The sequence below is a fragment of the Cucurbita pepo genome, chromosome 10 (genome assembly GCF_057944985.1).
Source record: "Cucurbita pepo subsp. pepo isolate OVF chromosome 10, ASM5794498v1, whole genome shotgun sequence".
Classification (NCBI taxonomy): Eukaryota; Viridiplantae; Streptophyta; class Magnoliopsida; order Cucurbitales; family Cucurbitaceae; genus Cucurbita; species Cucurbita pepo.
In genome coordinates this window covers 12,068,779-12,080,302 of record NC_141807.1, presented here as the reverse complement: position 1 = coordinate 12,080,302, position 11,524 = coordinate 12,068,779, and positions in this window count along the sequence as shown.

The following is an 11,524-nucleotide window of genomic DNA, read 5'->3' as shown; positions in this document are numbered from 1 at the left end:
AAAATAAACTAGTTATTATTTATTTTTAAAATTTCAACGAATAATGAATTAGCAGAAATACCTTTACACATGAATTTTGATTTTTAATGCTAGCGGGGATAGCTTAGTTCAGACTAAATATCTGAAGGTTACATGTTTAATCCACGTTCACCGCACTTGATTTAGGTTGCATAAGTTCATTAAGTTGCATAACTTTATTCAATCTAAAATTAGTGATTATTTCTTTTTAAAATATAATGAATTAGTGGAAATACCTTTATACCATTCACCTTCGAGCGCCACCATAGTTTTGCATCGTCCATGAGATGCATTGCGACCAACGTAACTCTTAGGTCCTATGAGCAAGGTCAAGTAACCTTCAAGTATTGTTCTACGTCAAAAATAAAGCTTTTTAATTCCTTAGCATCCCGGTTTCCATTTAAGGGGTTGTGTTCTTGGATTTTAAGTTTGTTAAGCCCACATGAACTTGGCTTGAGGTGTGGTTCTCTACAGCCCAACTTGTCAAACTCACTCGGGTGCTCATCTCAACCATGATGTCGTTCAACAAGAGAGACCTCGAAAACGACTAGATTATTGCATTAACCATTTGAATCACCTGCTCATCTCAACCATGACGTCGTTCAACAAGAGAGACCTCGAAAACGACTGGATTATCGCATTAACCATTTGAATTACCTGCTCATCTCAACCATGATGTCGTTCAACAAGAGAGACCTCGAAAACGACTGGATTATCGCATTAACCATTTGAAATTGAACAAAATATCTATAACATAACTCTAACAAAGGTACGAAGTTCATAAAAGTCTTTTTAGTCTAAGATAGAAACTGTAAAATAAACTGAAATAAGAAAATAATATTCCATTGCCAGGAATCAAACCCGGGTCTCCTGGGTTAAAGCCAAATATCCTTACCGCTGGACAACAATGGATTTTTGGTGTAGATGTCCTGAAGTCTTTTGTCAGATCGCTGAAGAGTTTTAGCATGATCTTTTGCTTAATGTCTAACTCTTCGACACGTCCTTCCCTGTGTGTGTTAGAGTTCTCAAGGCTACCACGACGTTTCAAGCTGTTCGATTGTGTGACTCTTTCTTCAAAAGAGTCAATATAAAATGTTAGGTATTTGATTGGCAACCCATCCAGGGGAGTGTCGATTGCATCGATTCCATCAACGATCTTCCCATAAGTTTATGGTTCATGACCCATTTTTTATACCATTCACCTTCGAGCACTACCATAGTTTTGCATCGTCCATGAGATGCATTGCGACTAACGTAACTCTCAGGTCGTATGAGAAAGTTCCTGTAGCCCTCAACTCTCAGGTCGTATGATAGAGCAGGTCGTATGATAGAGTTCTTAGAGCTACCGCGACATTTCGAGGTGTTCGATTGTGTGGCTTTTTCTTCAAAAGAGTCAACATCAAACGTCAGGTCTTTAATTGGCAACCCATCAAGGGGAGCGTCGATTGCATCGATTCCATCAACGGTCTTCCCATGAGTTTCTTGATAAGAATCACGGTGTTTCAAAAGATTCAAAAAACTATGTCAAAAACCTGCGCACAGAGAGCTTAATTGATTACAAGTCTGCTGCATTAGCCACTTAAGCACATCAACATTTGTTAAAAAAAACTATCTTTAATGTGATAAATTATGTAAAAGTCAAATGGTCAATTTGACTTATTCTTTGTGGAGATTAAAGGGGATCAGGAATAAATCCCGTCCACAAACATCTCGAATAAATCCCGTCCACAAACGTCTTTTGTCGGGAGACTATAAATACCCACAATATGTTATGTAAAATTCAGATTTGTGGATGAATGTAATTCAGATCTCAAACTGAGACGTTTCCCTTAGAAATTCGAGCATCATATTTGTCATTTCTAAGTTTCAAGCAATTCTTGTAGTAGAATTGCACCCGAGCCATTCAATCAAGCCTTGATCAAGTTAGATTGTGGAGTGACTCAATTTAGAACAAGGTTTCCAAATCTTGCTTCTAGATCTTCGATCGTAAGAGGTAATCTAATTCTAGCCTTATCTCTTGGTTGATCCAAATTTCGTATAAGGAGGTGTTAATTACTTTGATTCAAAGGTTCTTGCTTCAACAAAAGCTTGGATCGTTGGGCTGAGGATTAGGGTTGCCTTATCAGTTTGGTATCAGAGCGTATGTTTACATCTTTGTGGCCGACTCTAGAATTGATTTTATCTTTCATTTATGCTATTGTTTATCTTTTCTTTAAATCTGTCCCTTTATTTTCTTGTTGTTGTTTCCGCCATTATTCATCAACTTTTCACTTTGTTCTCATTTTCTTCCTAAAGATCACGTTTAGATCGTGAAAAAAAAAATCTTATCATATTTGTTCTTACGATTGTGATTATAAACAATCTTTATCATTTTTTTAGGTCATTTGCATGTTTATTTGAAGATCAAATAAACTTCGATTCACATCTTTTTCTTAATCCATCTAAATCTAGAACCGTTGTGTTTGATATTTTTTTTTCTCTCATAATCTACGCTTGAAGATAACTTCTAAATTTCTCGACATCTGTAAAAAGAGAGTTAGATCGTTCTTAAAATCTTCACGTCCTTTCTTTTTTGAATTTTTTTATTTTATTTTTCAGTGTGCAATTCTATCCCAAAATATCTGTGTCTCTTATTTGTTTGTTAACTTCTTGTTTTATTTTGTTGTTATTTCTTAATTAACTTATCTTGATTGCCTTGAATAGCTTGCTACTACCAGAATTGCTTTACCCATATATTAGCCTACCTTGATCATAATTTAGTAACTTTCCCAAACAGCCTACCTTTGTGTGTATAAACACGAGTGTCCTTGAGTGTAAAATCAGTGAGTTGAGTGTCTGAGGTCCTAAACATATTTCACTACTGTTTGTACAATCATGAACCAAGACGAGGAAAATGGAGGGGAGATCAATGATCTAGTTGAAGAAGTCCAGAAGAATGAGAAGGAACTGAAAGATGGGATTCATTTGGCACTTACTACAAGAAGACTTCTTAAAACTCAAGTTACGGAGAATGATGTTGATGATCAAAGAGACAACCTATTTCACACGCGGTGTTTAGTTAAGGGGACTGCTTGTAGTCTTATCATTGATAGTGGAATTTGCACCAATGTAGTAAGTACTATGTTGATCAAAAGGTTGCAAATTCCAACTCAAGATCATCCTAAACCTTACAAGCTCCAATGGCTCAATGATAGTGGAACAATGAAGGTAATTTCCCAAGCTTTAATATCTTTTACTTTGGGAAAATATAAAGATGAAGTTCTTTGTCATGTATTACCAATGCAAGCTGGAGATATATTGCTTGGCCGACCATGGCAATTTGACAGGAGGGTTATGTATGATGGCTATTTGAATAAGTATTCTTTTGTAAAAGACGGTAGAAAAACCACTATTGTATCTTTGAGTTCTGCAAATGTATTTGCTGATCAATTAAAGTTAGAGGAAAGAAAGAAAGAGTTTGAGGAAAGAGAGTTAAAAGAAAAACAAGAGTGAGTGAAAAAATAGAGAAAAATCAAAGAGAAAAAAAGAAAATGAAAAAAGAGATGAAATTGAAGAAAAAAGAAAGAGAGAGAGTTATTTGGCCAAGAGGTGAGAAGGCTTTCACAAAAATGGATCTTTGTACTTATGTACAATGGAGGATATTTGGTCTCTAACTGTAACAACTTGGCTTTGCCTAGTGTTTTTCAATCTCTTTTACTGGAAATTGAAGACATGTTTCAAGATAAAGAAATACCTCCCATTAGAGGTACTGAACATAAAATAGACTTCATTCCAAGGACTGTCATTCCTTATAAGCCAGCTTATCGAGTCAATCCAACTGAGACAAAAGAAATTAAAAGGCAAGTGGAGGAGCTCATGGAGAAGGGCTATGTACGAGAAAGTTTGAGTCCATATTCTATACGAAACTTATTGATGCCAAAGAAAGATGAAACTTGGCGCATATGCATGGATAATAGAGTCATAAATAAAATCACGGTAAAGTGTCGACATCTTATTCCTAGGTTAGACGATATGCTTGATTTATTGCATGATTCGTGTCTATTTATAAAAATTATTTTGAAATCTGGATTTCATCAAATTATAATGCACGTAGTAGATGAATGGAAAACAACTTTCAATATTAAGTTTGGATTGTATGAATGGCTTGTTATGCCTTTTAGGTTAACTAATGCTCCTAGTACACCTATGTGCTTAATATATAATATTTTGAGAAAATATATGAGAAAACAGGTTGTTGTTTATATTGATGGTATTATAATTTATTTGAAGATTTTGCTTGAGCATGTGGAGCATGTTAAATTAGTTTTGATTACACATAGAAAAGAGAACTTTAATTTTTAATAAGGGTAGTTTTTGCATGGAAAAAGTTCACTTTATTGGCTTCATAGTTGGTAAAAGTAGAGTAGCTTTAGATAGAGACAAAGTTAAATTCATTATGGATTTGCCAACACCAAAAAGTGCACATAAATTTCGGAGTTTTCATGAGTTAGCTAACATCTATAAGAGATTTATAAATGATTTTAGAACCATAACTGAACTATTGAATGACTTAGTGAAAAAGAATGTTGTTTTTAAATGGGGAGGAATGCAAGAGAATGCATTCAATTTGCTTAGGAACAAATTAAACAATGCATCATTATTTGTTTTGCCTAGCTTTTATAAAACTTTTGAAATTGGATGTGATGCATGTGGTTTGGTCATAAGTGTTGTTTTAATTCAAGATGAAAAGCCGTTAGTGTATTTTAGTGAAAAACTAAATGGGGCAACATTGAAATACCCTACCTATGATAAAGAATTGGTTGTAGTTCATATATTGCATGTTCCGCAACGCTACTTATGGCCTAGAGAATTTGTGATCCACTTTGATCATGAAAACTTGAAGTATGTGAAGGGTCAAAGCAAACTGAACCGTAGACATGCAAAGTGGGTGGAATTTATTGAAACATTTTTGTATGTCATCAAGTATAAGCAAGGTAAGGATAATACAGTAGCTCATGTGTTATCTAAAAGGTATGATCTCTTTATTTCTCTTACTGCAAAAATTCTTGGAGTTGAGCATATTATTGAATTATATAGAGATGACCAAGACTTTAGAACTATTTATGCATCTTGTCTTGCAAAAAAAAGTGGTGGATGATTATTATGTGTTTCATAAATTTTTAATTACTAAGAGTATGCTTTGTATTCCTAAATGCTCTATAAAAGACTTGTTTTTAAAATAATTGATGTGATATGTTAAATATTAAAATAATTGATGATTAACGTATTTGATATGTTAAATATTAAAATAATTGATGTGTATCATAAACATTAAATAAAAATATATATTTGAAATTTGAATGAGATTCATATTAATTAAACATATATTATGATATTCTACGACATTTTAATATTATTAAAATAAGATATTATATCTTAATGTATTAGGTATTTAACAAAAATTATCACAAGTTTCCTTTAAAAAGAACCCTAGGGTTAAGTCAAAAAGCATCGAACACTAAATACTGTGACATTTTTGGTGATATTTTGCCGAGGAAGCTGATAAGGTCTTCAAAGAGCATGTGGTCATGTCTGGCATTTTAGGTTAACAACATGGTGAAAAGAAACCAGAAATTCTGATACTCGTAATTAACTACAAACCTTTGAATAAGGTTTTAGAATAAATAAGATATCCAATCCAAAACAAAAATAATTTGATAAAAAGAATTTAGAGTCAAATGTTTTTATAAAATTCGACATGAAATTGGGATTTAGGAAAATTCTAGTTTCCTAAAAGAACAAATATAAAATAGCATTTAATGTCCAATTTAGAAAATATGAGAGGAACGTCATGCCATTTAGGCTAAATAACGCTCCATCCGAATTTCAGAAGATTATGAATGATATTTTCAATCCTTTCAAAAAAATTCGATAGTTTATATCGATGATGTGTTGATATTTTCTAAAACCATTAAGATCAACACTTTAAACATCTACATACATTCATTAATGTAATCAAAAGAAATCAGCTAGTTGTGTCCATACCAAAATCAAATAATATCAAACTCAGATACGTTTTCTTGGATTTTAAATTTATTTGAGCCTTATTAAAACCCATCCAATGGTCTTTGTCTCAAACTTTGGTGATGACGTATCCTAGAAAAGCAAACTTCAAAAAAAATTTAGGTTCTCTCAATTACGTGTCTTATATCCTTCAAGATATCAGGCACATTTACAAATGTCTTGATGAGTGTCTTCAAAATAATACAAAGTTTTGATTTGTAAGGGATATCTCTACAACCCAAAAAAATCAATTCAATAGTCAAATAAACTCTCTGCTTAAGTCTTATGGGCCCAAGGGCAGATCTCATAATGAAACGTGACGCATCAAATATCCGATATGGAGGAATCTAAAATTGTCAAAGAGGACAGAGAATCAATTATCATATTTCATTCAAAAGCCTCCAATAATACCATACAAATTACAAAATAGTAAAATATATATATATATATATATATTATTTCCATTGTACTCTGTGTACAAAAATTTTAAAGAAAATTTAAATAACAAAACTATTAAAATTTATTCGAGAGTCAAATTTAGTTTTAGAAATAGAAGGGAATAATCTTGTTTCAAACAAAAAAATAATTTACATGGACTAAAAAGTTCAATTACCTATAAAAGAAGTTGAAAACACCTTGTGAAAGTATCTAAGGATACTACGACCTCTAGCTTTGCAAAATCCAACGTTGTTGGTGCTTATCAAAATCGCTACAAAAATAAAGTTTAACAAGTGGTTCTATGGTGTAGTGGTTAGCACTTTCGACTTTGAATCTAACGACCTGTGTTTAATTCCCGATAGGTAATCCACCAATTTATACAAAATTGGTCCATAGCCGATTCAGTAGGGTCACTTTTGGACCGATAATCTGTAGAAGAGGTCACTAAGGTTGAGATCATACAAAATGGGACCATAGCTCAATGTTAGAGCATTTGATTGCAGATCAAGAGGTCACTAATTCGAACCTAGTTGGGCCCTGTTAGATTATGGAGCCTGATGCTTATTTATAACTTGGTCAACGGTTATATCCGGTAAAGCTATATTTGGTAAAGCTATATCGGGTAAAGTTATATATGATAAATAGCTATATATAGTAGATGGTTAAATCAGGTAAAGCTATATATAGTAAATGGCTATATATAGTAGATGGTTAAATCGGGTAAAGCTATATATAGTAAATGGCTATATATAGTAGATGGTTAAATCTGGTAAACCTATATATATATAGTAAACTAAACTATATATATATACCATCACTAAAGCTTTGGAAAGTACTTTTAATTCTCTGTAATTCTCTCTTACTGTACATACGTGAAGTCATCAATAGAAAAATCTTTTTAGCCAGAGTTCTCCTTGCACTTTTCTCTATCCTGTTCTTTGTGTTCATCTAGATCGAGCGTGTGCGTTGTTGTGCGATCCCAACAACTGGTATCAGAGCTAGGCAAAATTCACCATGATCTGTGAAGATGGAAAGTTCAAAGATTGGAATTGAGAAGTTCGATGGATCCGATTTCGGTTTCTGGATGATGCAGATTGAAGATGATCAGTACCAGAAAGATCTTCACGAACCTCTGTTGGGAGTGAAGTCGGAATCCATGACCATGGAACAGTGGAAGCTCAAGGATCGACAAGCCTTGGGGCTGATTCGGTTGAAGGCGCTGTCAAATATGTATGAAGTAGAAGACAACGTCAGATCTATTGAAGGCGCTGTCAAATATGTATGAAAAACTATCGGCTATGAACAAGGTGTATTTGATGTGGAGATTGTTCAATCTACAGATGTCTGAAGGTGGACCTGTTGCTGATCATATAAATGAATTCAATATGATCATAAGTCAACTGAGTTTGGTGGAAATTAATTTCGAAGATGAAATTAAAGCGTTGATTTTGATGTCATTCTTACCCGAGTCATGGGATACTGTTGTTGCCGCAATCAGCAGTTCCTGAGGATCTGATAAACTGAAGTTTTGTGAAATTCGAGATGTAGTTCTCAGCGAAAGTATTCGCAAACGGGAAACTGGAGATTCATCAGGCAATACTCTCAGTGTTGATCGGAGGGGAAGAAGTAAACCAAAGGGCCCAAACAAAGGGCGATCAAAATCAAAGAACCGAGAAAAATCTCCAAATAGACCAAACGTAACGTGTTGGAATTGTGGAGAAAAAGGTCACTTTCGGACAGGTTGTACAAGACCAAAGAGAAAGCAGAATCACAAATCTGGAGATGTGATGATTCTATAAATTCAGCAGAAGACATTGAGGATGCTCTAAAACTCAGCGTGGACAGTTCGATTGAATCCTGGATTTTGGATTCAGGTGCATCTTTTCATTCGTCTCCAAATAAAGAGTTGTTCTGAAATTTCAAGTCTGGAAATTTCGAGAAGGTGTATCTTGTCGACAACAAAGATTTGGAGATTAAAGAAAAAAGAGATGTCTGCATAAAAACTCCGGCAGGAAATGAGTGGACATTAAAGGATGTCAGATATATTCCTGGTCTCTGAAGGAACCTGATCTCTATTGGTCAGTTGGACAGCACAGGTTATGCAACAAAGTTAGAGAAGAGTTTGTGGAAGATTATGAAGGGTGCTACAGTGGTAGCACGTGGCTCAAAATCTGGAACCTTATACATCACTGCAGGGTGTATGAACATAGCTGCTGTTGCTGAGAGTGCTTCAAATTCAAGTCTACAGCACAATAGACTTGAACCTATGAGCGCGAAAGGAATGAAGAGGCTGGCTGCGAAAGGAGTTTTAGAAGGTCTAATATTTGTTGATGTGGGTCGTTGTGAGAACTACGTTATGAGCAAGCAGAAACGAGTTAGCTTCACAAGGACCGCCAGAGAATTGAAGAAAGTGCGATTGGAAATGGAACCAGATGTGGAGCAAGGTTCCAAGACCACGAAGCAAGTGGGAGTTGAGCTTGAGTTGTAGGGAAACTCACCTAGTGATGTTGTAGCAGATACTCAAGAAACTCCTGAGACTACTGCTGAGGAACCAGATGTGGAGCAAGGTTCCAAGACAACAAAGCAAGTGGGAGTTGAGGTTGAGTTGTGGAGAAAATCACCAAGTGATCTTGTAGCAGATACTCAACAAACTCCTAAGGTTGTTGCGGAGGAATCAGCAGTGGAGCAACTGACACCTGAACTGGTTTTGAGAAGATCATCCTGTACTATTAGAGTACCAGATATATATGTACCTTCATTACACTATCTGTTGCTGATGAAAGGGAACCACAACCCTTTGATGAGACCCTACAGTTGGAGGATACAACCAAGTAGGAGCAAGCCATGGATGATGGGACGTCTAGGCTTCAAAAATGCGTTGTACTAACATTGAGTACGTGGAAATAGTTGAAGCTGGAAAGAAGACGATATGGATGACTGACTATCTGGAAGAATGGGCAAGAAGCAGCACGAAGATTCTTAACAGAAATAGTCAGAGTGTCATACATTTGGCGAAGGAAACCGGTCTATCATTTAAAGAGAAAACACATAAGACTATACCATTTCACTTGCAGGTTAGTGAAAGATGGTGATGTGTTTGGAGAAGATAGAGGGTGCAAAGAATCCAGCAAACATGTTGACAAAATGTGTTGATGTTGGAATATTGAGGTTGTGCAAAGCCTCAATTGATATGGTGTCATGAAGACCATGAAGATGCTCATGGTCGTTTGAGAATGAAATTCTTGGTTGACTAGATCAGTCTCCAAGTGGGAGAATTGTTAGGTTATGGAGCCTGCGGCTTATTTATAACTTGGTCAACGGTTATATCCGGTAAAGCTATATTTGGTAAAGCTATATCCGGTACAGCTATATTTGGTAAAACTATATCCGGTAAACCTATATATGGTAAATAGCTATATATAGTAGATGGTTAAATCGGGTAAGCTATATATAGTAAATGGCTATATATAGTAGATGGTTAAATCTGGTAAACCTATATATAGTAAACTGAACTATATATATATATATCCCGTCCGCTAGAGCTTTGAAAAGTACTTTCTATTCTCTGTAATTCTCTCTTACTGTACATACGTGAAGTCATCAATAGAAAAATCCTTTTAGCCAGAGTTCTCCTTGATGGTGTTAATATAACACATGCGGAAGCAATTTGGATCTTAGGCACTTTAAGAACATTAATTATAGTATATAACTAGCATGTTCATAAGTATTAAAACTTAATTAGTTTAGATACTAACCTTTTGTAGTTTAAACTCCTTTTTCCTCACGAACCGGTTTCGAACCACCACTAGTGTCTTCTCCACTATCCTCCGGCCTTAGCACGGGATTGTGGAATTCGGCGAGTGACTAAACTTGGAAGGGATTTTGTATATGTGAAGAGATGTTTGTGAGACGTCTTTCTCAAGGTTTTCCACCCAAGAAGAAGAAGACCTTCCATGTACAATGATCACTCTATTTAAAGAGTGATGTTTGCATGTTCATGCAAATTTGAGATCACCAAATTTTGACACTTAAAATTCCACTCAAATGTTTGGGATTATGTGGCAAGCATGCATGTTTGAGTTAACCAAATTTTGACACTCAAAATTCCACTCAAACTTGTGGGGTTTATTTGGCAAACATGGAAGTTTGGTTAAACCAAATTTTAACACCTCAAAATTCCACTAACATGGATTTTTCCATTAAATGAAGTCAACATTTTGACTTTCTTCATTTCAATTCAACAATTAATTTGAATAATGAATTTCAAATTAAAGTAACATTAAATGATTAATTAAACTATTTAATTAATATTTAATATTAATTCAAATGCCAATCCTAATCAATTCCAACACATAATTCATCAAGATATTTAAATCTTATTTAAATATCTTCGAATCTCTCCTTTTGTTTAATTCGTAAATAAAACAAAAATGCGGTTAAATATATCGTATATATGTAGCGCAAATTCCCTAATTTGAATTCGAACACTTCGAACTCACTTGTCACACTGTTCTATGGTTCAGTCCGATATGAGCCAGCAGAGGGACCTAATGGACCTATAGATCATGGGCTCCAACGACCCAAGATTAACCGGCTAAACTCATTAACCTTGTTAACCAACATTCGTTAACTACTAGGACACTCCACTATAGCCTAGTAGTTGCACTCCCCTCACTATAGATATATTTATGTCCATTTGATATAACCATGATTAGTAAGTCGATCCTTCACAGGTTGTTCGTAACTAGAGCTGGGTCAATTTACCGTTTTACCCCTAAAGTTACTTCTTCTTCCTTATGTCTCACTAATCCTCTAATGAACAATTGGTTTCTGGTCCAACCAGTAAACCGAATCCCTCTCAGGCTAATGAGAGAGTGGGGCCCCTTGTTCAAGACCTGGAGTCAGTGCTTAAGGGAACTACCTTTCTTCTATCCCTAAAAGTGGGTAGGAGTGAATTCCATCTTGCACCCCACATCCCCAGCCATTCACCCAGTCTTACCCCTGAAATGGGAGGCCTATTGAGTCG